Source organism: Eptesicus fuscus, chromosome 1 (genome assembly GCF_027574615.1).
Source record: "Eptesicus fuscus isolate TK198812 chromosome 1, DD_ASM_mEF_20220401, whole genome shotgun sequence".
NCBI lineage: Eukaryota > Metazoa > Chordata > Mammalia > Chiroptera > Vespertilionidae > Eptesicus > Eptesicus fuscus.
The window spans coordinates 2257501-2284282 of record NC_072473.1 but is presented as its reverse complement, the minus strand read 5'-3'; the positions used below and the strand labels follow the sequence as shown (position 1 = coordinate 2284282).

At 57.3% G+C, this 26782-nt stretch overlaps 1 protein-coding gene across 2 annotated transcripts in view; it reads right to left on the bottom strand.

Annotated features, from left to right (window-relative positions):
- Window positions 1-24738, bottom strand: part of TBL1X (transducin beta like 1 X-linked) — a 68491-nt gene extending 43753 nt beyond the window's left edge. The window contains exon 1 of one of the 2 annotated variants that reach the window (XM_054720284.1): window positions 24702-24738. The gene's annotated coding sequence lies outside the window, so the exon portion shown is untranslated. The remainder of the gene's footprint in view (window positions 1-24701) is intronic. The other variant, XM_054720283.1, reaches the window with a different exon arrangement.
- Between the last annotated feature and the right edge of the window lie 2044 nt (window positions 24739-26782).

Sequence of the window (26782 nt, the reverse complement as noted above, 5' to 3'; positions counted from 1 at the left end):
AGCCATGTGTCCCCCACAGGAAGATGTAAGTCCCCCACAGGAAGGTGTATGTCCCCCACAGGAAGGTGCGTTTCCCCCACAGGAAGCTGTATGTCCCCCACAGGAAGGTGCGTTTCCCCCACAGGAAGCTGTATGTCCACCACAGGAAGGTGCGTTTCCCCCACAGGAAGCTGTATGTCCCCCACAGGAAGGTGTGTGTCCCCCACAGGAGAGTGCGTTTCCTCCACAGGAAGCTGTATGTCCCCCACAGGAAGGTGCATTTCCCCACAGGAAGTGGTATTTACCCTACAGGAAGAAGCATTCCCCCACAGGACGCTGTGTGTCCCCCACAGGAAGGTGCATTTCCCACACAGGAAGCTGTGTTTCCGCCACAGGATCATTTCCCCCACAAGAAGCTGTGTTTCCCCCACAGAAAGGTGCATTTCCCCCACAGGAAGTTGTATTTTCCCCTCAGGAAGCAGTGTGTCCCCAACAGGAAGGTGTGTGTCACCCACAGGAAGCTGTATGTCCCCCACAGGAAGGTGTGTGTCCCCCACAGGAAGGTGCATTTCCCCCACAGGAAGGTGTGTGTCCCCCACAGGAAGGTGCGTTTCCCCCAGAGGAAGCTGTATGTCCCCCACAGGAAGGTGCATTTTCCCCACAGGAAGCTGTGTGTCCCCCACAAGAAGATGTATTTCCCCCACAGGAAGTGGTATTTCCCCCACAGGAAGCTGTGTGTCCCCCACAGGAAGCTGTGTTTCCCACACAGGAAGGTGCGTGTCCCACACAGGAAGCAGTGTGTCCCCCACAGGAAGGTGCATTTCCCCCACAGGAAGTGGTATTTCCCCTACAGAAAGAAGCATTCCCCCACAGGAAGCGGTGTGTCCCCCACAGGAAGGTGCATTTCCCCCACAGGAAGTGGTATTTCCCCTACAGGAAGAAGCATTATCCACAGGAAGGAATGTGTCCCCAACAGGAAGGATCATTTCCCTCACAGGAAGGGGTATTTCCCCCACAGGAAGGTGCGTGTCCGCCATAGGAAGCTGTATGTCCCCCACAGGAAGGTGCGTTTCCCCCACAGGAAGCTGTATGTCCACCACAGGAAGGTGCGTTTCCCCCACAGGAAGCTGTATGTCCCCCACAGGAAGGTGTGTGTCCCCCACAGGAGAGTGCGTTTCCTCCACAGGAAGCTGTATGTCCCCCACAGGAAGGTGCATTTCCCCACAGGAAGTGGTATTTCCCGTACAGAAAGAAGCATTACCCCACAGGAAGCGGTGTGTCCCCCACAGGAAGGTGCATTTCCCCCACAGGAAGCTGTGTTTCCGCTACAGGATCATTTCCCCCACAGGAAGCTGTGTGTCCCCCACAGGAAGGTGCATTTCCCCCACAGGAAGCTGTATGTCCCCCTCAGGAAGCTGTGTGTCCCCAACAGGAAGGTGAGTTTCACCCACAGGAAGCTGTATGTCCCCCACAGGAAGGTGTATGTCCCCCACAGGAAGGTGCATTTCCACCACAGAAAGCGGTGTGTCCCCCACAGGAAGGTGCATTTCCCCTACAGGAAGCAGTGTGTCCCCCACTGGATGGTGCATTTCCCCCACAGGAAGTGGTATTTCCCCCAGAGGAAGGTGTGTGTCCCCCACAGGAAGGTGCGTTTCCCCCACAGGAAGGTGTATGTCCCCCACAGGAAGGTGCGTTTCCCCCACAGGAAGCTGTATGTCCCCCACAGGAAGGTGCGTTTCCCCACAGGAAGCTGTATGTCCCCCACAGGAAGGTGCGTTTCCCCCACAGGAAGCGGTGTGTCCCCCACAAGAAGATGTAAGTCCCCCACAGGAAGGTGTATATCCCCCACAGGAAGCTGTATGTCCCCCACAGGAAGCAGTGTGTCCCACACAGGAAGCAGTGTGTCCCCCACAGGAAGTGGTATTTCCCCCGCAGGAAGGTGTATTTCCACCACAGGAAGGTGTATTTCCACCACAGAAAGATGTATTCCTCCCACAGGAATAAGCGTTTCCCGACAGGAATGTGTGTGTCCCCCACAGGAAGCTGCATGTCTGCCACAGGAAGGTGCATTTCCCCCACAGGAAGTGGTATTTCCCCTACAGGAAGAAGCATTTCCACACAGGAAGCGGTGTGTCCCCCACAGGAAGGTGCATTTCCCCCACAGGAAGGTGCGTTTCCCCCACAGGAAGGTGTATGTCCCCCACAGGAAGAAGCATTATCCCACAGGAAGCAATGTGTCCCCAACAGGAATGATCATTTCCCCCACAGGAAGCGGTATTTCCCCCACAGGAAGCTGTATGTCCGCCACAGGAAGGTGTATGTCCCCCACAGGAAGGTGCATTTCCCCCACAGGAAGCAGTGTGTCCCCCCACTGGATGGTGCATTTCCCCCACAGGAAGTGGTATTTCCCGCACAGGAAGGTGTGTGTCCCCCACAGGAAGGTGCGTTTCCCCCACAGGAAGGTGTATGTCCCCCACAGGAAGAAGCATTATCCCACAGGAAGCAATGTGTCCCCAGCAGGAAGGATCATTTCCCCCACAGGAAGCGGTATTTCCCCCACAGGAAGGTGCGTGTCCGCCATAGGAAGGTGTATGTCCCCCACAGGAAGGTGCATTTCCCCCACAGGAAGCAGTGTGTCCCCCACTGGATGGTGCATTTCCCCCACAGGAAGTGGTATTTCCCCCACAGGAAGGTGTGTGTCCCCCACAGGAAGGTGCGTTTCCCCAACAGGAAGGTGTATGTCCCCCACAGGAAGGTGCGTTTCCCCCACAGGAAGCTGTATGTCCCCCACAGGAAGGTGCGTTTCCCCCACAGGAAGCGGTGTGTCCCCCACAAGAAGATGTAAGTCCCCCACAGGAAGGTGTATATCCCCCACAGGAAGCTGTATGTCCCCCACAGGAAGCTGTGTGTCCCCCACAGTATGGTGCATTTCCCCCACAGGAAGCGGTGTGTCCCCCACAGGAAGGTGCATTTCCCCCACAGGAATTGGTATTTCCCCTACAGAAAGAAGCATTCCCCCACAGGAAGCTGTGTGTCCCCCACAGGAAGGTGCATTTCCCCCACAGGAAGTGGTATTTCCCCTACAGGAAGAAGCATTATCCCACAGGAAGCAATGTGTCCCCAACAGGAAGGATCATTTCCCCACAGGAAGCGGTATTTCCCCCACAGGAAGGTGCGTGTCCGCCATAGGAAGCTGTATGTCCCCCACAGGCAGGTGCGTTTCCCCCACAGGAAGCTATATGTCCCCCACAGGAAGGTGCATTTCCCCACAGGAAGATGTAAGTCCCCCACAGGAAGGTGTATGTCCCCCACAGGAAGCTGTGTGTCCCCAACAGGAAGGTGCGTTTCCCCCACAGGAAGCTGTATGACCCCCACAGGAAGGTGTATGTCCCCCACAGGAAGGTGCATTTCCCCCACAGGAAGCGGTGTGTCCCCAACAGGAAGGTGCATATCCCCCACAGGAAGCAGTGTGTCCCCCACAGGATGGTGCATTTCCCCCACAGGAAGTGGTATTTCCCCTACAGAAAGAAGCATTCCCCCACAGGAAGCGGTGTGTCCCCCACAGGAAGGTGCATTTCCCCCACAGGAAGCGGTGTGTCCCCCACAGGAAGGTGCATTTCCCCCACAGGAAGCTGTGTTTCCCCACAGGAAGTATTTCCCCAACAGGAAGTGGTATTTCCCCCACAGGAAGCGGTGTGTCCCCCACAGGAAGGTGTATTTCCCCCACAGGAAGGTGTATTTCCACCACAGGAAGCTGTATGTCCCCCACAGGAAGCAGTGTGTCCCCCACAGGAAGCTGTGTGTCCCACACAGGAAGCAGTGTGTCCCCCACAGGAAGGTGCATTTCCCCCACAGGAAGTGGTATTTCCCCTACAGAAAGAAGCATTCCCCCACAGGAAGCTGTGTGTCCCCCACAGGAAGGTGCATTTCCCCCACAGGAAGTGGTATTTCCGCTACCGGAAGAAGCATTATCCCACAGGAAGGAATGTGTCCCCAACAGGAAGGATCATTTCCCTCACAGGAAGGGGTATTTCCCCCACAGGAAGGTGCGTGTCCGCCATAGGAAGCTGTATGTCACCCACAGGAAGGTGCGTTTCCCCCACAGGAAGCTGTATGTCCACCACAGGAAGGTGCGTTTCCCCCACAGGAAGCTGTATGTCCCCCACAGGAAGGTGTGTGTCCCCCACAGGAGAATGCGTTTCCTCCACAGGAAGCTGTATGTCCCCCACAGGAAGGTGCATTTCCCCACAGGAAGTGGTATTTCCCCTACAGGAAGAAGCATTACCCCACAGGAAGCGGTGTGTCCCCCACAGGAAGGTGCATTTCCCCCACAGGAAGCTGTGTTTCCCCCACAAGATCATTTCCCCCACAAGAAGCTGTGTGTCCCCCACAAAAAGGTGCCTTTCCCCCACAGGAAGCTGTATGTCCCCCTCAGGAAGCTGTGTGTCCCCAACAGGAAGGTGAGTTTCACCCACAGGAAGCTGTATGTCCCCCACAGGAAGGTGTATGTCCCACACAGGAAGGTGCATTTCCACCACAGGAAGCGGTGTGTCCCCCACAGGAAGGTGCATTTCCCCTACAGGAAGCAGTATGTCCCCCACTGGATGGTGCATTTCCCCCACAGGAAGTGGTATTTCCCCCATAGGAAGGTGTGTGTCCCCCACAGGAAGGTGCGTTTCCCCCACAGGAAGGTGTATGTCCCCCACAGGAAGGTGCGTTTCCCCACAGGAAGCTGTATGTCCCCCACAGGAAGGTGCGTTTCCCCCACAGGAAGCGGTGTGTCCCCCACAAGAAGATGTAAGTCCCCCACAGGAAGGTGTATATCCCCCATAGGAAGCTGTTTGTCCCCCACAGGAAGCTGTGTGTCCCACACAGGAAGGTGTGAGTCCCCCACAGGAAGTGGTATTTCCCCCGCAGGAAGGTGTATTTCCACCACAGGAAGGTGTATTTCCACCACAGAAAGATGTATTCCTCCCACAGGAATAAGCGTTTCCCGACAGGAATGTGTGTGTCCCCCACAGGAAGCTGCATGTCTGCCACAGGAAGGTGCATTTCCCCCACAGGAAGTGGTATTTCCCCTACAGGAAGAAGCATTTCCACACAGGAAGCGGTGTGTCCCCCACAGGAAGGTGCATTTCCCCCACAGGAAGGTGCGTTTCCCCCACAGGAAGCGGTGTGTCCCCCACAGGAAGGTGCATTTCCCCCACAGGAATTGGTATTTCCCCTACAGAAAGAAGCATTCCCCCACAGGAAGCGGTGTGTCCCCCACAGGAAGGTGCATTTCCCCCACAGGAAGTGGTATTTCCCCTACAGGAAGAAGCATTATCCCACAGGAAGCAATGTGTCCCCAACAGGAAGGATCATTTCCCCCACAGGAAGCGGTATTTCCCCCACAGGAAGGTGCGTGTCCGCCATAGGAAGCTGTATGTCCCCCACAGGCAGGTGCGTTTCCCCCACAGGAAGCTATATGTCCCCCAAAGGAAGGTGCATTTCCCCACAGGAAGATGTAAGTCCCCCACAGGAAGGTGTATGTCCCCCACAGGAAGCTGTGTGTCCCCAACAGGAAGGTGCGTTTCCCCCACAGGAAGCTGTATGACCCCCACAGGAAGGTGTATGTCCCCCACAGGAAGGTGCATTTCCCCCACAGGAAGCGGTGTGTCCCCAACAGGAAGGTGCATTTCCCCCACAGGAAGCAGTGTGTCCCCCACTTGATGGTGCATTTCCCCCACAGGAAGTGGTATTTCCCCTACAGAAAGAAGCATTCCCCCACAGGAAGCGGTGTGTCCCCCACAGGAAGGTGCATTTCCCCCACAGGAAGCGGTGTGTCCCCCACAGGAAGGTGCATTTCCCCCACAGGAAGCAGTGTGTCCCCCACAGGAAGGTGCATTTCCCCCACAGGAAGTGGTATTTCCCCCACAGGAAGGTGTGTGTCCCCCACAGGAAGGTGCGTTTCCCCCACAGGAAGGTGTATGTCCCACACAGGAAGGTGCGTTTCCCCCACAGGAAGCGGTGTGTCCCCCACAGGAAGATGTAAGTCCCCCACAGGAAGGTGTATGTCCCCCACAGGAGGCTGTATGTCCCCCACAGGAAGGTGCGTTTCCCCCACAGGAAGTTGTATGTCCCCAACAGGAAGGTGCGTTTCCCCCACAGGAAGCTGTATGTCCCCCACAGGAAGGTGCATTTCCCCCACAGGAAGTGGTATTTCCCCTACAGAAAGAAGCATTCCCCCACAGGAAGCGGTGTGTCCCCCACAGGAAGGTGCATTTCCCCCACAGGAAGTTGTATTTCCCCTACAGGAAGAAGCATTTCCCACAGAAAGGTGTGTGTCTCCAACAGGAAGGTGCATTTCCCCCACAGGAAGCGGTATTTACCCCACAGGAAGGTGCGTGTCCGCCATAGGAAGCTGTATGTCCCCCACAGGCAGGTGCGTTTCCCCCACAGGAAGCTATATGTCCCCCACAGGAAGGTGCATTTCCCCCACAGGAAGCGGTGTGTCCCCCACAAGAAGGTGTGTTTCCCCCACAGGAAGCTGTATGTACCCCAGAGGAAGGTGCATTTCCCCCACAGGAAGCCGTGTGTCCCCCACAGGAAGGTGTAAGTCCCCCACAGGAAGGTGTATGTCCCCCACAGGAAGGTGCGTTTCCCCCACAGGAAGCTGTATGTCCACCACAGGAAGGTGCGTTTCCCCCACAGGAAGCTGTATGTCCCCCACAGGAAGGTGCGTTTCCCCCACAGGAAGCTGTATGTCCCCCACAGGAAGGTGCGTTTCCCCCACAGGAAGTTGTATGTCCCCCACAGGAAGGTGTGTGTCCCCCACAGGAGAGTGCGTTTCCTCCACAGGAAGCTGTATGTCCCCCACAGGAAGGTGCATTTCCCCCACAGGAAGCTGTGTGTCCCCCACAGGAAGGTGCGTTTCCCCCACAGGAAGCGGTGTGTCCCCCACAGGAAGATGTAAGTCCCCCACAGGAAGGTGTATGTCCGCCACAGGATCATTTCCCCCACAAGAAGCTGTGTGTCCCCCACAGGAAGGTGCATTTCCCCCACAGGAAGCTGTGTGTCCCCCACAGGAAGATGTAAGTCCCCCACAGGAAGGTGTATTTCCCCCACAGGAAGCTGTGTGTCCCCAACAGGAAGGTGCGTTTCACCCACAGGAAGCTGTATGTCCCCCACAGGAAGGTGTATGTCCCCCACAGGAAGGTGCATTTCCACCACAGGAAGCGGTGTGTCCCCCAGAGGAAGGTGCATTTCCCCTACAGGAAGCAGTATGTCCCCCACTGGATGGTGCATTTCCCCCACAGGAAGTGGTATTTCCCCCATAGGAAGGTGTGTGTCCCCCACAGGAAGATGCGTTTCCCCCACAGGAAGGTGTATGTCCCCCACAGGAAGGTGCGTTTCCCCACAGGAAGCTGTATGTCCCCCACAGGAAGGTGCATTTCCCCCACAGGAAGTGGTATTTCCCCTACAGAAAGAAGCATTCCCCCACAGGAAGCGGTGTGTCCCCCACAGGAAGGTGCATTTCCCCCACAGGAAGTGGTATTTCCCCTACAGGAAGAAGCATTATCCCACAGGAAGCAATGTGTCCCCAACAGGAAGGATCATTTCCCCCACAGGAAGCGGTATTTCCCCCACAGGAAGGTGCGTGTCCGCCATAGGAAGCTGTATGTCCCCCACAGGCAGGTGCGTTTCCCCCACAGGAAGCTATATGTCCCCCACAGGAAGGTGCATTTCCCCCACAGGAAGCTGTATGTCCCCCACAGGAAGCAGTGTGTCCCACACAGGAAGCAGTGTGTCCCCCACAGGAAGTGGTATTTCCCCCGCAGGAAGGTGTATTTCCACCACAGGAAGGTGTATTTCCACCACAGAAACATATATTTCTCCCACAGGAATAAGCGTTTCCCCACAGGAAGCGGTGTGTCTCCCACAGGAAGGTGCATTTCCCCCACAGGAAATGGTATTTCCCCACAGAAAGAAGCATTTCCCCACAGGAAGCGGTGTGTCCCCCACAGGAAGGTGCATTTCCCCCACAGGAAGTGGTATTTCCCCCACAGGAAGAAGCATTATCCAACAGGAAGCAATGTGTCCCCAACAGGAATGATCATTTCCCCCACAGGAAGCGGTATTTCCCCCACAGGAAGGTGCGTGTCCCCCATAGGAAGGTGTATGTCCCCCACAGGAAGGTGCATTTCCCCCACAGGAAGCAGTGTGTCCCCCACTGGATGGTGCATTTCCCCCACAGGAAGTGGTATTTCCCCCACAGGAAGCTGTGTGTCCCCCACAGGAAGCTGTGTGTCCCACACAGGAAGGTGTATGTCCCCCACAGGAAGGTGTATTTCCCACACAGGAAGCTGTATGTCCCCCACAGGAAGCAGTGTGTCCCACACAGGAAGCAGTGTGTCCCCCACAGGAAGTGGTATTTCCCCCGCAGGAAGGTGTATTTCCACCACAGGAAGGTGTATTTCCACCACAGAAAGATATATTTCTCCCACAGGAATAAGCGTTTCCCCACAGGAAGCGGTGTGTCCCCCACAGGAAGGTGCATTTCCCCCACAGGAAGTGGTATTTCCCCTACAGAAAGAAGCATTCCCCCACAGGAAGCGGTGTGTCCCCCACAGGAAGGTGCATTTCCCCCACAGGAAGTGGTATTTCCCCCACAGGAAGAAGCATTATCCCACAGGAAGCAATGTGTCCCCAGCAGGAAGGATCATTTCCCCCACAGGAAGCGGTATTTCCCCCACAGGAAGGTGCGTGTCCGCCATAGGAAGGTGTATGTCCCCCACAGGAAGGTGCATTTCCCCCACAGGAAGGTGTGTGTCCCCCACTGGATGGTGCATTTCCCCCACAGGGAGTGGTATTTCCCCCACAGGAAGGTGTGTGTCCCCCACAGGAAGGTGCGTTTCCCCCACAGGAAGCTGTATGTCCCCCACAGGAAGCAGTGTGTCCCACACAGGAAGCAGTGTGTCCCCCACAGGAAGTGGTATTTCCCCCGCAGGAAGGTGTATTTCCACCACAGAAAGATATATTTCTTCCACAGGAATAAGCGTTTCCCCACAGGAAGCGGTGTGTCCCCCACAGGAAGGTGCATTTCCCCCAGAGGAAGTGGTATTTCCCCCATAGGAAGGTGTGTGTCCCCCATGGAAGGTGCGTTTCCCCCACAGGAAGGTGTATGTCCCCCACAGGAAGGTGCGTTTCCCCACAGGATGCTGTATGTCTCCCACAGGAAGGTGCGTTTCCCCCACAGGAAGCGGTGTGTCCTCCACAGGAAGATGTAAGTCCCCCACAGGAAGGTGCATGTCCCTCACAGGAAGGTGTGTGTCCCCCACAGGAAGTTGAGTTTCCCCCACAGGAAGCTGTATGTCCCCCAGAGGAAGGTGCGTTTCCCCCACAGGAAGCGGTGTCCCCCCCACAGGAAGATGTAAGTCCCCCACAGGAAGGTGTATGTCCCCCACAGGAAGCTGTGTGTCCCCAACAGGAAGGTGCATTTCCCCCACAGGAAGCTGTATGTCCCCCACAGGAAGGTGTATGTCCCCCACAGGAAGGTGCATTTCCCCCACAGGAAGCGGTGTGTCCCCCACAGGAAGGTGCGTTTCCCCCACAGGAAGCAGTGTGTCCCCCACAGGATGGTGCATTTCCCCCACAGGAAGTGGTATTTCCCCCACAGGAAGGTGTGTGTCCCCCACAGGAAGGTGCGTTTCCCCCACAGGAAGGTGTATGTCCCCCACAGGAAGGTGCGTTTCCCCCACAGGAAGCTGTATGTCCCCCACAGGAAGGTGCGTTTCCCCCACAGGAAGCGGTGTGTCCCCCACAGGAAGATGTAAGTCCCCCACAGGAAGGTGTATATCCCCCACAGGAAGGTGTATGTCCCCCACAGGAAGCAGTGTGTCCCACACAGGAAGCTGTGTGTCCCACACAGGAAGCAGTGTGTCCCACACAGGAAGGTGCATTTCCCCCACAGGAAGTGGTATTTCCCCTACAGGAAGAAGCATTCCCCCACAGGAAGCAATGTGTCCCCAACAGGAAGGACCATTTCCCTCACAGGAAGCGGTATTTCCCCCACAGGAAGGTGCGTGTCCGCCATAGGAAGCTGTATGTCACCCACAGGCAGGTGCATTTTCCCCACAGGAAGCTATATGTCCCCCACAGGAAGGTTCATTTCCCGCACAGGAAGCTGTATGTACCACAGAGGAAGGTGCATTTCCCCCACAGGAAGCTGTATGTCCCCCACAAGAAAATGTAAGTCCCCCACAGGAAGGTGTGTTTCCCCCACAGGAAGCGGTGTGTCCCCAACAGGAAGGTGCGTTTCACCCACAGGAAGCTGTATGTCCCCCACAGGAAGGTGTATGTCCCCCACAGGAAGGTGCATTTCCACCACAGGAAGCGGTGTGTCCCCCACAGGAAGGTGCATTTCCCCTACAGGAAGCAGTATGTCCCCCACTGGATGGTGCATTTCCCCTACAGGAAGTGGTATTTCCCCCACAGGAAGGTGTGTGTCCCCCACAGGAAGGTGCGTTTCCCCCACAGGAAGGTGTATGTCCCCCACAGGAAGGTGCGTTTCCCCACAGGAAGCTGTATGTCCCCCACAGGAAGGTGCGTTTCCCCCACAGGAAGCGGTGTGTCCCCCACAGGAAGATGTAAGTCCCCCACAGGAAGGTGTATGTCCCCCACAGGAAGCTGTATGTCCCCCACAGGAAGCAGTGTGTCCCCCACAGGAAGTGGTATTTCCCCCGCAGGAAGGTGTATTTCCACCACAGGAAGGTGTATTTCCACCACAGAAAGATGTATTTCTCCCACAGGAATAAGCGTTTCCCGACAGGAATGTGTGTGTCCCCCACAGGAAGCTGCATGTCTGCCACAGGAAGGTGCATTTCCCCCACAGGAAGTGGTATTTCCCCTACAGGAAGAAGCATTACCCCACAGGAAGCGGTGTGTCCCCCACAGGAAGGTGTGTGTCCCCCACAGGAAGGTGCGTGTCCCCCACAGGAAGGTGTATGTCCCCCACAGGAAGGTGCGTTTCCCCCACAGGAAGCTGTATGTCCCCCACAGGAAGGTGCGTTTCCCCCACAGGAAGCGGTGTGTCCCCCACAGGAAGATGTAAGTCCCCCACAGGAAGGTGTATATCCCCCACAGGAAGCTGTATGTCCCCCACAGGAAGCAGTGTGTCCCACACAGGAAGCTGTGTGTCCCACACAGGAAGCTGTGTGTCCCCCACAAGAAGGTGCATTTCCCCCACAGGAAGTGGTATTTCCCCCACAGGAAGGTGTGTGTCCCCCACAGGAGGGTGCATTTCCCCCACAGGAAGTGGTATTTCCCCTACAGGAAGAAGCATTTCCCCACAGGAAGCTGTGTGTCCCCCACAGGAAGGTGCATTTCCCCCACAGGAAGTGGTATTTCCCCCACAGGAAGGTGTGTGTCCCCCACCGGAGGGTGCGTTTCCCCCACAGGAGGGTGTATGTCCCCCACAGGAAGGTGTATTTCCCCCACCGGAAGCAGTGTGTCCCCCACAGGAAGGTGCGTTTCCCCCACAGGAAGTGGTATTTCCCCTACAGGAAGAAGCATTACCCCACAGGAAGCGGTGTGTCCCCCACAGGAAGGTGCATATCCCCCACAGGAAGCTGTTTGTCCCCCACAGGAAGTGGTATTTCCCACACAGGAAGCTGTGTGTCCCCCACAGGAAGGTGTGTTTCCCCCACAGGAAGCGGTGTGTCCCACACAGGAAGGTGTAAGTCCCCCACAGGAAGGTGTATGTCCCCCACAGGAAGGTGCGTTTCCCCCACAGGAAGCTGTATGTCCCCCACAGGAAGGTGTGTGTCCCCCACAGGAAGGTGCGTTTCCCGAGGAGGAAGCTGTATGTCCGCCACAGGAAGGTGCATTTCCCCCACAGGAAGAAGCATTCTCCCACAGGAAGCTGTGTGTCCCCCACAGGATGGTGCATTTCCCCCACAGGAAGTGGTATTTCCCCCACAGGAAGGTGTGTGTCCCCCACAGGAAGGTGTATTTCCCCCACAGGAAGGTGTGTTTCCCCCACAGGAAGGTGCATTTCCCCCACAGGAAGCGGTGTGTCCCCCACAGGAAGATGTAAGTCCCCCACAGGAAGGTGTGTGTCTCCCACAGGAAGGTGTATTTCCCCCACAGGAAGCTGTATGTCAGCCACAGGAAGGTGCATTTCGCCCACAGGAAGCTGTATGTCCCCCACAGGAAGGTGCATTTCCCCCACGGGAAGCGGTGTGTCCCCCACAGGAAGGTGTAAGTCCCCCACAGGAAGGTGTGTGTCCCCCACAGGAAGGTGCATTCCCCCACAGGAAGCTGTGTGTCCCCCACAGGAAGCAGTGTTTCCCCTACAGGAAGTGGTATTTCCCCCGCAGGAAGGTGTATTTCCACCACAGGAAGGTGTATTTCCACCACAGGAAGATGTATTTCCCCCACAAGAAGAAGCGATTCCCCACAGGAATGTGTGTGTCCCCCACAGGAAGGTGCATGTCTGCCACAGGAAGGTGCATTTCCACCACAGGAAATGCTATTTCCCCCACAGGAAATGCTATTTGCCCTACAGGAAGAAGCATTCCCCCACAGGAAGCAGTGTGTCCCTCATAGGAAGGTGCATTTCCCCCACAGGAAGGTGTGTTTCCCCCTCAGGAAGGTGTGTGTCCTCCACAGGAAGGTGCATTTCCCCCACAGGAAGTTCTAAGACCCCCACAGGAAGGCTCATTTCCCCCACAGGAAGCTGTATGTCCCCCACAGGAAGGTGTAAGTCCCCCACAGGAAGCTGTATGTCAGCCACAGGAAAGTGCGTTTCCCCCACAGGAAGCTGTATGTCCCCCACAGGAAGGTGCGTTTCCCCCACAGGAAGCTGGATGTCCCCCACAGGAAGGTGTGTGTCCCCCACAGGAGAGTGCGTTTCCTCTACAGGAAGCTGTATGTCCCCCACAGTAAGCTGTATGTTCCCCACAGGAAGGTGTGTGTCCCCCACAGGAAGGTGCATTTCCCCCACAGGAAGTGGTACTTCCCCTACAGGAAGAAGCATTCCCCCACAGGAAGCGGTGTGTCCCCCACAGGAAGGTGCATTTCCCCCACAGGAAGCTGTGTTTCCCCCACAGGAAGGTGCATTTCCCCAACAGGAAGTGGTATTTCCCCCACAGGAAGAAGCATTCTCCCACAGGAAGGTGTGTGTCCCCATAGGAAGGTGCATTCCTCCCACTGCAAGATGTATTTCCCCCACACGAAGAAGAGTTCCTACACAGAAAGCTGTGTGTCCCCCACAGGAAGGCGCATTTTTACCACAGGAAGTTTTTCCTCCACAGGAAGGTGTATATCCCCCACAGGAAGCTGTGTGTCCCCCACAGGATGGTGCATTTCTTCCACAGGAAGTGGTATTTCCCCGACAGGAAGGTGTGTGTCCCCCACAGGAAGCAGTATGCCCATCACAGGAAGTGGTATTTCCCGCACCGGTAGCTGTGTGTCCCCCACAGGAAGGTGTGAGTCCCCCAAACGAAGTAGTGTGTCCTCCACAGAAAGTGGTATTTCCCCCTCAGGAAGCTGGGTGTCCCCCACCGGAAGGTGTGAGTCTCCCACAGGAAGGTGTATGTCCCCCACAGGAAGGTGCATGTCCGCCACAGGAAGATGTATTTCTCCCACAGGAAGAAGCGCTTCCCCAAGGAATGTGTGTGTCCCCCACAGGAAGGTGCATGTCCGCCACACGTAGGTGCATTTCCCCCACAGAAAGTAGTGTATTCCCTACAGGAAGAAACATTCCCCCACATGAAGCGGTGTGTCCCCCACATGAAGTGGTGTGTCCTCCACAGGAAGCTGTGTTTCCCTCACAGGAAAGTGCATTTCCCCCACAGGAAGTTGTATTTCCCCCACACGAAGCAGAGTTCCCACACAGAAAGCTGTGTGTCTCCCACAGGAAGGCGCATTTTTACCACAGGAATATTTTTCCTCCACAGGAAGGTCCATATACCCCACAGGAATCTGTGTGTCCCCAACAGGATAGTGCATTTCCCCCACAGGAAGTAGTATTTCCCCCAAAGGACGGTGTGTGTCCCCCAACGGAAGGTGCATTTCCCCCACAGGAAGTGGTATTTCCCCTACAGGAAGAAGCATTCTCCCACAGGAAGCAGTGTGTCCCCCACAGGAAGCAGTTTGTCCCCCACAGGATGGTGCATTTCCCCACAGGAAGGTGCTTTTCCCCCACAGGAAGCTTTCCCGCAGAGGAAGGTGTATTTCCCTGCCAGGAAGAAGGGTTCCATCACATGATCATGTGTACGTCCACAGGAAGGTGCATATCACCCACAGGGAGGTGCATTTCCAAACACACACAAAAGGATGGTGTGTTTCCCCCAGAGGAAGTTGTAGTTACCCCACAGGAAGAAGGGTTCCCCAACTGGAAGGTGAATTTCTCCCAAAGGAAGTTGTATTTCCCACACAGGAAGAAGTGTTCCCTACAGGAAGGTGTGATTCCCCCACAGCTAGAAGGGTTCCCCCACAGGAAGGTAAGTTTCCCCCACAGGAACTTCTATTGCCCCCACAGGAAGAAGATTTACCCACAGGAAGGTGTGATTCCCCCACAGCAAGAAGAGTTACCCCACAGGAAGGTGAGTTTCCTACACAGGAACTTCTATTTCCACTGCAGGAAGGTGTGATTCCCCCACAGCAAGAAGCGTTCCCCCACAGGAAGTTGTATTTCCCCCAAGGAAGAAGTGTTGCCCTACAGGAAGCTGCATTTCCCCCACAAGAACTTGTGTTTCCCCCCCAGGAAGAAGCATTCCCCCACAGGAAGCTGTGTGTCCCCCACAGGAAGGTGCATTCCTCCCACAGGAAGTTGTATTTCCCCCACACGAAGAGAGTTCCCACACAGAAAGCTGTGTGTACCCCACATAAAAGCGCGTTTTTACCAGAGAAATTGTTTTTCCTCCACAGGAAGGTGCATATCCCCCACAGGAAGCTGTGTGTCCCCCACAGGATGGTACATTTCCCCCACAAGAAGTGGTATTTCCTCCACAGGAAGGTGTATGTCCCCCACAGGAAGCTGTATGTCTCCCACAGGAAGGTGTGTGTCTCCCACAGGAAGGTGCGTTTCCCCCACAGGAAGCTGTATGTCCCCCACAGGAAGGTGCATTTCCCCAAAAGGAAGTGGTATTTCCCCAAAGGACGGTGTGTGTCCCCCACAAGAAGGTGCATTTCCCCCACAGGAAGGTGTATTTCCCCCACAGGAAGAAGCGTTTCGCAGAGGATGGTGTGTTTCCCTGCCAGGAAGAAGGGTCCCCTCACAGGAACGTGTGTACGCCCACAGGAAGGTTCATATCCCCAACAGAAAGGTGCATTTCCCCCACAGGAAGTAGTATTTTCCCCAAAGGATGGTGTGTGTCCCCCAAAGGAAGGTGCATTTCCCCCACAGGAAGTGGTATTTCCCCTACAGGAAGAAGCATTCCCCCACAGGAAGCAGTGTGTCCCCCACAGGAAGCAGTTTGTCCCCCACAGGATGGTGCATTTCCCCACAGGAAGGTGCTTTTCCCCCACAGGAAGATGTATTTCCCCCACAGGAAGAAGCTTTCCCACAGAGGAAGGTGTATTTCCCTGCCAGGAAGAAGGGTTCCCTCACAGGATCATGTGTACGTCCACAGGAAGGTGCATATCCCCACAGGGAGGTGCATTTCCCCCACACAAACTTGTATTTCCACAAAAGTATGGTGTGTGTCCCCCAGAGGAAGTTGTAGTTACTCCACTGGAAGAAGTTCCCCATCTGGAAGGTGAATTTTCCCCAAAGGAAGTTGTATTTACCCAACAGGAAGAAGTATTCCCCCACAGAGAGATGTGATTTCCCCACAGCAAGAAGGGTTCCCCCACAGAAAGTTGAGTTTCCCCCACAGGAACTTCTATTGCCCCCACAGGAAGAAGTGTTCCCCACAGGAAGGTGTGATTTCCCCACAGCTAGAAGGGTTCGCCCACAGGAAGGTGAGTTTCCCCCATAGGAACTTCTATTGCCCCCACAGGAAGAAGTGTGCCCCACAGGAAGTGTGATTCCCCCACAGCAAAAAGGGTTCCCCCACAGGAAGGTGAGTTGACCCCACAGGAACTTCTATTGCTCCTACAGGAAGAAGTGTTCCCCACAGGAAGGTGTGATTCCCCCACAGCATGTAGGGTTCACCCACAGGAAGGTGAGTTTTCCCCACAGGAACTTTTATCCCCCGCCACAGGACGAAGTGTTCCCCACAGGAAGGTGTGATTCCCCCACAGCAATAAGGGTTCCCCCCAGGAAGGTGAGTTTCCCCACAGGAAATTCTATTGCCCCTAATGGAAGAAGTGTTCCCCACAGGAAGGTGCATGTCTGCCACAGGACGGTGCATTTCCCCCACAGGAAGTGGTATTTCCCCCACAGGAAGAAGCATTCTCCCAAGGAGGGTGCGTTTCCCCAACAGGAAGCTGTATGTCCGCCACAGGAAGGTGCATTTCCCCTACAGGAAGTGGTATTTCCCCCACAGGAAGGTGTGTGTCCCCCACAGGAAGCTGTATGTCCCCCATAGGAAGGTGCATTTCCCCAAAGGAAGCGGTGTGTCCCCCACAGGAAGGTGTAAGTCCCCCACAGGAAGGTGTGTGTCCCCCACAGGAAGCAGTGTGTCCCCCACAGGAAGCAGTGTGTCCCCCACAGGAAGTGGTATTTCCCCCGCAGGAAGGTGTATTTCCACCACAGGAAGGTGTATTTCCACCACAGGAAGATGTATTTCTCCCACAGGAAGAAGCGTTTCCCGACAGGAATGTGTGTGTCCCCCACAGGAAGGTGCATGTCTGCCACAGGAAGGTGCATTTCCCCCACAGGAAGTGGTATTTCCCCTACAGGAAGAAGCATTCCCCCACAGGAAGCAGTGTGTCCCCCACAGGAAGCTGTGTGTCCCTCATAGGAAGGTGCATTTCCCCCACAGGAAGTGGTATTTCCCCCACTGGAAGGTGTGTGTCCCCCACAGGAAGGTGCATTTCCCCCACAGGAAGTGCTATTTCCCCTACAGGAAGAAGCATTCCCCCACAGGAAGCGGTGTGTCCCCCACAGGAAGCAATATGTCCCCCACAGAAAGTGGTATTTCCCCCACAGGAAGAAGCATTCCCCCACAGGAAGGTGTGTGTCCCCCACAGGAAGGTTCATTTCCCCCATAGGAAGTGGTATTTCCCCTACAGGAAGAAGCATTCCCCCACAGGAAGCTATGTGTCCCCCACAGGAAGTGGTATTTCTCCTACAGGAAGAAGCATTCCCCCACAGGAAGCTGCGTGTCCCCCACTGGATGGTGCATTCCCCCACAGGAAGTGGTATTTCCCCTACAGGAAGAAGCATTTCCCCACAGGAAGCGATGTGTCCCCCACAGGAAGGATCATTTCCCCCAGAGGAAGGTGTATTTCCCCCACAGGAAGTGGTGTGTCCCCCACAGGAAGGTGTAAGTCCCCCACAGGAAGCGGTGTGTCCCCCACAGGAAGGTGTGTTTCCACCACAGGAAGCTGTGTTTCCCCCACAGGAAGGATCATTTCCCCCACAGGAAGCGGTAATTCCCCCACAGGAAGGTGCCTGTCCCCCACAGGAAGCTGTATGTCCCCCACAGGAAGGTGTATTTCCCCCACAGGAAGCTGTATGTCCCCCACAGGAAGGTGCATGTCCCCCACAGGAAGGTGCGTTTTCCCCACAGGAAGGTGTATGTCCCCCACAGGAAGGTGTGTGTCCCCCACAGGAAGGTGCGTTTCCCCCACAGGAAGCTGTATGTCCCCCACAGGAAGGTGCGTTTCCCCCACAGGAAGCTGTATGTCCCCCACAGGAAGGTGTGTGTCCCCCACAGGAAGGTGCGTTTCCCCCACAGGAAGCTGTATGTCCCCCACAGGAAGGTGCGTTTCCCCCACAGGAAGCTGTATGTCCCCCACAGGAAGATGTAAGTCCCCCACAGGAAGGTGCGTTTCCCCCACAGGAAGCTGTATGTCCCCCACAGGAAGGTGCATTTCCCCCACAGGAAGCGGTGTGTCCCCCACAGGAAGGTGTAAGTCCCCCACAGGAAGGTGTGTGTCCCCCACAGGAAGGTGCATTCCCCCACAGGAAGCAGTGTGTCCCCCACAGGAAGTGGTATTTCCCCCGCAGGAATGTGTATTTCCACCACAGGAAGGTGTATTTCCACCACAGAAAGATGTATTTCTCCCACAGGAAGAAGCGTTTCCCGACAGGAATGTGTGTGTCCCCCACAGGAAGGTGCATTTCCCCCACAGGAAGTGCTATTTCCCCTACAGGAAGAAGCATTCCCCCACAGGAAGCGTTGTGTCCCCCACAGGAAGGTGCATTTCCCCCACAGGAAGTGGTATTTCCCCTACAGGAAGAAGCATTACCCCACAGGAAGCGGTGTGTCCCCCACAGGAAGGTGCATTTCCCCCACAGGAAGCTGTGTGTCCCCCACAGGAAGGTGCGTTTCCCCCACAGGAAGCGGTGTGTCCCCCACAGGAAGGTGTATGTCCCCCACAGGAACATGCATTTCCCCCACAGGAAGCTGTATGTCCCCCACGGGAAGGTGCGTTTCCCCCACAGGAAGCTGTGTCCCCCACAGGAAGGTGCGTTTCCCCCACAGGAAGCGGTGTGTCCCCCACAGGAAGGTGTAATTCCCCCACAGGAAGGTGTATGTCCCCCACAGGAAGGTGCGTTTCCCCCACAGGAAGGTGTGTGTCCCCCACAGGAAGGTGCGTTTCCCCCACAGGAAGCTGTGTGTCCCCCACAGGAAGGTGCGTTTCCCCCACAGGAAGCTGTGTGGCCCCCACAGGAAGATGCTCACCTCAGGGGCCACAGACTCCGGGCAAAAACACTGTGTGTGGATAGCAAAGTAGCAAACAGGCGAGGCGGCAGGTCACACGCCCTCCTGCCATCACGCACAGAAGTCTCCCTCACAAGGGGCCACAACTCTCCACCCCCAGGGCCCCATTGAGCAGAGGCGGGAAGCGGGGAGCACGGGCGCCCCTCAGTGTAACCTTAGCCCTCACTGGGCCCTCTGGCCTCCCGTCTCTGCCCGCCCCCCCCCCGCACTTGTTTCATGTGCGGCCGGAACCTGCAGGCGCAGAGGGAGGCCGGCGGCAGGAGAACGAGGTGCCGGCCAGAGACGCCGACATCACAGGCCTTTCCTGTTGGTTTTGCCACCCCTCAGCCGAGGATATTTCTCGGTGGATTTCCAGAGAGAGGAAGAGTGAGTGAGAGAGAGAGAAACACCGATGGGAGAAAGGTCCTCAGGTGAGGACTCACACACCGAGCCTCAGGCAGCCCGACCAGGGCCAGGGACCCCGCCTGCAACCGAGGTCCGTGCCCTGGACCGGAATCGGACCCTGCAGCTGACGCTCTCCCCACGGAGCAGCCGGCCAGGGCCAACGTCACCGTCCTTAAAACACCTGCCACGTGAGTGAACCCCACAAAGTGCCGCGTTCCGATTAGACCCCAGCCCCAGGACATGCCCTCGGAGCTCAGGTTATGCCCAATTCACAGAAACAGAAATGTGAATCAAACATTCCACGGGAAAAAGGGATGCCCTTCCCCCCCGCCCCCCCCCCCCCCCCCCCACACACACACACACGTCTCGTCTCAGCTCAGCGGACCACAGCCAGGGGGGCTGTGCGAGGGGACTGTCCCCCAACCCCGGCAATACGGGACAATTCGCACAACCTTTCGGGAAAGCAATTGGTCATCGGCCTTGACGTCCGGCGACCCAGCCTAAGGCCCACACAGGGAGCCGTCTAAATCCGTGGCTCAGTGGCTGACATTGACCTAGGAACCAGGAGGCCCCGGGTTCGATTCCCGGTCAAGGGCACATGCCCGGGTTGCAGCCTCCATCCCCAGGAGGGGGCGTGCAGGAGGCAGCCGATCCGTGATTCTCTCTCCTCATGGATGTTTCTCTCTCTCTCTTTCCCTAAAAAAAAAAATCAATGGAAAAACATCCTCAGGTGAGGATGAACCGTAACAAAAAGTTAAAAAACGAAGCACAACGAGGATGACGTTTAGAACTCCCAGGTTATTCTCACCGGCCCCAGCCAGGACCAAGTGTCAGAAAACGTGAGACTAAAACCATTCAGACTTCCCTGACGTTTGAAAACGGGGGAAGACCCCGTCCACGGTGGCACATCGCATACACGGAGCGGCCAGGTTATGATGATCTCTGAACGCATCATCATCTGGCCGCTCCGTGTCCGTCCTATAGAATAAAAGGCTAATATGCAAATGGTCCCCTCGACCAGGAGTTCGACCAGCAGGCAGGCCGGCCGACTGCCCACGTCCCCTCCCCCTGGCCAGGCTGGCCGGACCCCACCCATGCACGGATTCATGCACCGGGCCTCTAATACACACACACACACACACACACACACACACACACACACACACACACACAGAGTGGCCAGGTTATTATGAGTCCAGAGATCACCATCATCGGGCCCCTCAGTGTGTATCCGAGGACTGGAACGCAACGAGGCGGTGTGTGAGAAATGCCAAGACAGAGGCACTTCAGTCCGCTCTCCCCGACCCCTGGCACCCCCGTGTGTGCAGAAAACCACTGCCCGACGCCATCTGGCCAACCAGCGACCACCTACCCACCCCCTGACGGGCGGACGCCCCATGTCAAAGCCGCCCCGGGAGCAGGTGGGCTCCGCCTCCCGGACCCGTTCCCCGCTTTTGCCTCGATTTCCTGGCCCGGCTTCCGGGCCCCCGAGTTCTCCGAGTGGAGAGCAAGGCCTTGCCAGGACACCGCGCGTGGGGCATCGAACACGTGACCCACACAGACACGCAGGGAACCGAGACCGAGCCTGAGGATCTCATTTTGAAGTAAAAAAACAAAACGGCAAAACACACCCGCCTGTGGCCCGCGGGCCGTAGTGTGAGGACGCCCGCCAGGGGGTGCCGGACCTGAGGACTCTTCGCAGCCGCCGCCCTTGCTGGGAAGAAAGAGGAAAGGACGGAAAACAAACCGTGTCTTGGAAGTATTTCCTTTTTAAAACGTGTTTTTTAATTGACGTCAGAGAGGAAGGGAGAGGGAGAGAGAGAGAGAAACATCGATGAGGAGAGAGAATCATGGACCGGCTGCCTCCTGCACGCCCCCCACTGGGGATCGAGCCTGCAACCCGGGCCTGTGCCCTGACCGGGAATCGAACCCGGACCTCCTGGTTCACAGGCTGACCCTGAACCACGGAGCCACGCCAGCCGGGCTGTGACCACGTGAGACAAAAGAAGAAGGGATGAACGTGTGGTCAGACCTGGACGTGGTGTAATGCCTCGGTGGTGCCCTTTGACCTGCGACAGCAATCACGTCCGACTCGCGGCCGACGGCGTGCACGCCTCGTGGGACACGCGTGTGCTACAGGAGTAACGACCCGAGATCCCGTGAGGCTCACAGCTGCCACGGGGGGGGGGGGGGGGGGGGGATCCCACGTGTGACACGCACAGCTCCACACGCGACACTGCTTCTCTAAAATGCCATCGGCGCCCCGGCCGGTGTGGCTCAGTGGATAGCGCGTCGGCTTGCGGACGGAAGGGTCCCAGGTTCGATCCTAGTCAAGGGCACGTGCCTGGGTTGCAGGCTCGATCCCCAATGCGGGGGGTGGGGGGGTGCAGGAGGCATCGGGTCCATGATTCTCTCTCATCACGGATGTTTCCCCCTCTCCCTTCCTCTCTGAAATCAACACAAAATATATTTGATAAAATGAAACAAAACCAAGTGGAAAGATATCCTCGGGTGAGGGCGAACCACCACAACAAAAAATAAGGGGCCCTGCGTCTGCTACCCCAGGTTCCCCGCCCCGGCCCGCCCCCCAGAACTATGCCGGACGAGACCATGGAGATGGATGCCGGTGCAGCAGGATGCTTCAGGTCCCCGCTGACAAGGGCTGCATCAGACACACACACACACACACACACACACACACACACACACCCCTTCTCTGCGGTCTCACAGGGAACCCACACGTTCCCAAGTGCTCAGGGGAAATGAACCACAAACCGCCTGAGCCTGGGACACAATGCCTGCCCGTCTCTGCTGGAGGCGTTCCACACTGACCTTGACCTGCGACAAATGACCTTGACCTGCGACAAATGACCTTGACCGGCGACCCCCTGGGGCCCTGGGCTGCCCGGGAGCTCCCTGGGGGCTCGGCCTCAGTTGGCCTGGTCCGCCTGGGAGCACCGGCTCACGGAGCCGCAGGCACCTCTGTGCTGCTTACGCCTCGGCTCCTGCCCACGGGACGCACACGGGCTCAGAGCTCCGGCGTCTCCCGTTCATCAGCGCTGCCCGTGCTGCCAGCCGAGCGAGCCCCCGGCCCCCCGCCCCCCCTTCCCCGCCATGAGAGGCTGCAGAGACAGTCTCCCCAACAGCACGGCCCCAGCTGCTCCATTAGGCCAGGGCGGCGGGCGGGGGGGGACCTGCCGAAGCCGCCCCTGCACCCGGCCGCGGGCGACCCCTTGCAGGGAGCACAGGTGACAGGCCTGTCCCTGCAGCGTCCCCTCCCACCCGACGCCCACGGAGCCCCACTTCAGCCTCCCCCGGGGTCCCTCCTGCTGTGGGCAGTGCCCCCGAGTCTCAACCCAACCTGTGTGTGTGAGTGTGTGTGTGAGCGTGTGAGTGTGTGAGTGTGTGTGTGAGTGTATGTGTGAGTGTGTGTGTGTGTGAGTGTGTGTGTGCATGAGTGTGTGCGTGAGTGTGTGTGCATGGGTGTATGTGTGTGCGAGTGTGTGAGTGTGTGTGTGAGAGTGTGTGCATGAGTGTGTGTGAGAGTGTGTGTGTGTGTGAGTGTGGAAACGAAGGACCACTCGAGTGTGAGTGTGTGTGTGCATGTGTGTATGTGTGTGCGAGTGTGTGTGTGTGTGCATGTGTGCGAGTGAGTGTGTGTGTGAGTGTGCACAAGTGTGTGTGTGCATGTGTGTGTGTGTGTGAGCGTGTGTGTATGTGTGTGCGAGTGTGGTGTGTGTGTGTGTGAGTGTGCGACTGTGAGTGTGTGTGTGTGTGTGTGTGTGTGTGCACCTGTTACTAAATTAGGACCCTGATGACTTCCCACACCCTCAGCTTCAGAGCCACCTCCAACAGCAGCCCTTGGGTTTGGGGGATGGGAAGTGGTTTGCTGGTTGGTGTTAAGGATTCCACGCCACCCGGCGTGGCTCCGTGGTTGATCATGGACCCGGGAACCAGGAGGTCAGGGTTCGATTCCCGGTCAGGACACACGCCCAGCCTGTGGGCTCCATCCCCAGGAGGGGGCGTGCAGGAGGCAGCCGGTCCGTGATTCTCTCTCATCGTGGATGTTTCTCTCTCTCCCTCTCCCTTCCTCTGTGACGTCAATAAAATGTCTAAGAAAGCATCCCATCCGTCTACGCAGCACCAAGTCTGCTCTGGCCGCGTGTGGGCAGGCCCCACCACACAGACCCGGGTCGGCCTGCACACACACACACACACACACACGCACTCACACGCACTCACACGCACACACACTGTCCTGGGCTGGCCCATGCGCCGCCGTCCAACAAATGACCCCCACGCTTTGCACGGCGCTGCCCGGCCCGGTGCACACGAGACCCCCTCCTCCCTCTGTGCCGGGCCTCCTGCCCCCACCTGCTGCCTCAGGCCCGGGGCGCAGCCTCCGCAGACCAAGGACACCCCAGATCAGGCCTTGGGCACACATGCTCGGAGCGCACACGGGCGGACGCCCTCCCACACCCACAAGCCCCGTGAAGGTGGCATTTGCACCTCCCCTGGGCGTTCCGGCGGCAGATAGAGTCTGTCGACCCCACGCTGTGTGGGGCCCGAGAAAAACGTCTTTGCAGGCGACGTGAGGAGTGGGAGAGGCAGGCCGGCAACACGCGGCCCTTTGCCGCCGCCGGGCGCAGGGCGGGCGCCGTGACCTCTGTAACAGGAGCCCCGAGTGGCCCTGCGTTTCCACAGGAAACTGAAGATTTGAACCGTGATTCAGAAGAACCAGCAACGGCTCTGCAGGCGGGTGGCTCCGTGGTTGAGCGTCGACCTGGGAACCAGGAGGTTACGCTCCAATTCCCGGTCAGGGCACAGGCCCGGGTTGAGGCCAGGGAGGGACGTGGGAGGTTGGCCAGCCGGGGAGGGACCACGGGAGGGCTCCAGGGCGTGTCCGGCCCGTCTCGCTCAGTCCCGATCGGCCGGACCCCAGCAGCAAGCTCACCTACTGGTCAGAGCATCTGCCCCCTGGTGGTCAGTGCACGTCATAGCGAGCGGTTGAGCGGCCTTAGCATATCATTAGCATATGACGCTCTGATTGGTTGAATGGCCGATCGACCCACTGGCCGACTGGACACTTAGCATATTAGGCTTTTGTTATATAGGATATTTTTACTGATTTCACAGAGAGGAAGGGAGAGAGAGAGAGAGTGAGAGCGAGAGAGAAACATCCATGAGGAGAGAGAATCATGGATCGGCTGCCTCCTGCATGCCCCCTCCTGGGGATGGAGCCCACAACCTGGACATGTGCCCCGACCGGGAGTCCAACCGCGACTTCCCGGTTCGTAGGTCAATGCTCAGCCCCTGAGCCACGCCGGCCGGGCAGCGTCTCCGTTCTCTCCCGAAGCCCCGGACGTCCAGAGGCCAGCGATCGCCTCCCTCCACCACCCGAGCCCCGCGGCCCCACACGCCCCGCCAGGGCCGCACCGTTCAACGCCACCCCGGGAAACGCAAAGAGGCGGACGGCACCGCACGACGGACGAGCCACCCCTTCGCGGCGTCACTCACCAGAGCCCAGGCGGGCGGGCGGCCCCGGCCCCGGCCCCGTCCCGGCGTGCCTGCAGCCTGCTCGCCCGGCGTCTTCAGTCTCCTGCCAACGAAAAACACGCAGAGTGAGGCCGCGTCGTCCACGCCGACGGGCGACAGACAGACAGCAGGGGCCCGCCGGCTCCCGCAGCGGACACACGCCCGGGTCGGGGTACCCGTGTCAGGCTCGGGTCTGCGTCCAGAACACGGCGATCACACGCAGCCTTCGACACGCTGACAAACTCGGGTCCGATCGCGGCACTTCCTTCATTCCACTTCATTCCTTCCTGTCCGTTGGTTGGTGAACCCTCCCCCGACAGTACGTTCCCGCTGATTTTCGGGGAAAGTGGAAGCGAGGTGGGGGGACGGCGAGTCCCGGGCCCCCCCGAGACCGCGGTCTCATCGAGTCACCAGGAACCAGTTCCTTTCCTGCTCGGAGCCCAGGGCACGGCGGGCACCTGGAAGGTGGGCGTTTAAAACGAACCCGCAGCCCCGGCTGGTGTGGCTCAGCGGACAGAGCGTCGGCCTGCGGACTAAAGGGTCCGGGTTCGATTCTGCCCCCTGGTAGGGGGCGTGCAGGAGGCAGCCAATCGATGAATGATTCTCTCTCATCATGGATGTTTCTCTCTCTCTCTAGCTCTCTCCCTTCCTCTACAAAATCAGTAAAAATATCTTAATAAATAAATAAATAAGTAAATAATGGAATAAAATGAATCAGCAGCAGGAGCCAAACCAGGAGAAAGGCACTATTTTTTTTTTTTTTTTTTGGTCTACTCCGAAGAAAAATAAATATGCTCGCATGGTAGGTACAGAGAAAGGGACGTGCGTTGAAAACAGCTTGATTTTTAACGGCTCGATTTTTATTATTTTTTTAAAAAAATATATTTTATTGATTTTTTTACAGAGAGGAAGAGAGAGGGACAGAGAGTTAGAAACATCCATGATGAGAGAGAAACATCGATCAGCTGCCTCCTGCACGCCCCCCACTGGGGATGTGCCCGCAACCAAGGTACATGCCCTTGACCGGAATCGAACCCGGGACCCTTGAGTCCGCAGGCCGACGCTCTATCCACTGAGCCACACCGGTTTCGGCACGGCTCGATTTTTAACGGAGGATCGACGGGAAGACACGCTTCTCCGTCCGCTCCGAGATGCGTCCTTCCGTGGCGGTGCGTTCCTGCAGAAGGCGCCGCTTTATCACGCCCGTGGGTTTTTGTAATTCAGGGCAAACGCCCGAGCGACGTAAATACAGGGGGGACGTGCCCACCGACCAGACAGCCACACGCACCCGATCCCGCCTTTAACGTGTTCCGGGGCCAAGGAACACGTATCCCACGCTCACGCGAGTGACAGAACATGGATGAGAATGAGTGCGCGGCGCGGACGCGTGTGGGCCATTCACCCACACCCCACGCCAGCAGAGCCGGCTGCCGCACGGGACAAACGCGATTCACTCCCCACGCACCCCAGGGGACGCCGAACACGTCCCACGCAGAAAGACGAAGCGAGACGTGCTCTGTCACGTGGAAACCTGGCACGGGACGAGGGGACCGCGGGAGCCAGCGGGGCGTAGAGTGACACGATCCAGCCAGCACTGAAGTGAACGGGGGCGCCAAACCCACAGGAAACTCCAACGAGCTCGCAGCCGCACGGAATTTCTTTTCTTTTTCTTCTTTAATCCGCACCCGACCATGTTTTCCCACTGATTTTCAGAGAGAGCGGGAGGGAGGGGGAGAGACGGAGGGAAACCTCGATGGGAGAGAGACACATGGCCCGGCGGCCTCCCGCACGCCCCACACTGCGATAAACGTTGAGAGCGTTTATACCAAACTACAGGCCCGGTGCACGAAATTTGTGCACAGGGGTGGAGGGTCCTTCAGCCCGGCCTCTACCCTCTCCAACCCGGGACCCCTCGGGGAATGTCCGACTGCCTCTCACAATCCGGGACCGCTGGCTCCTAACCGCTCACCTGCCTGCCTGCCTGATCGCCCCTAACCACCTGCCTGCCTGCCCCTAACCACTCTGCCTGCCTGCCTGATCTCCCCTAACCCTTCTGCCTGCCT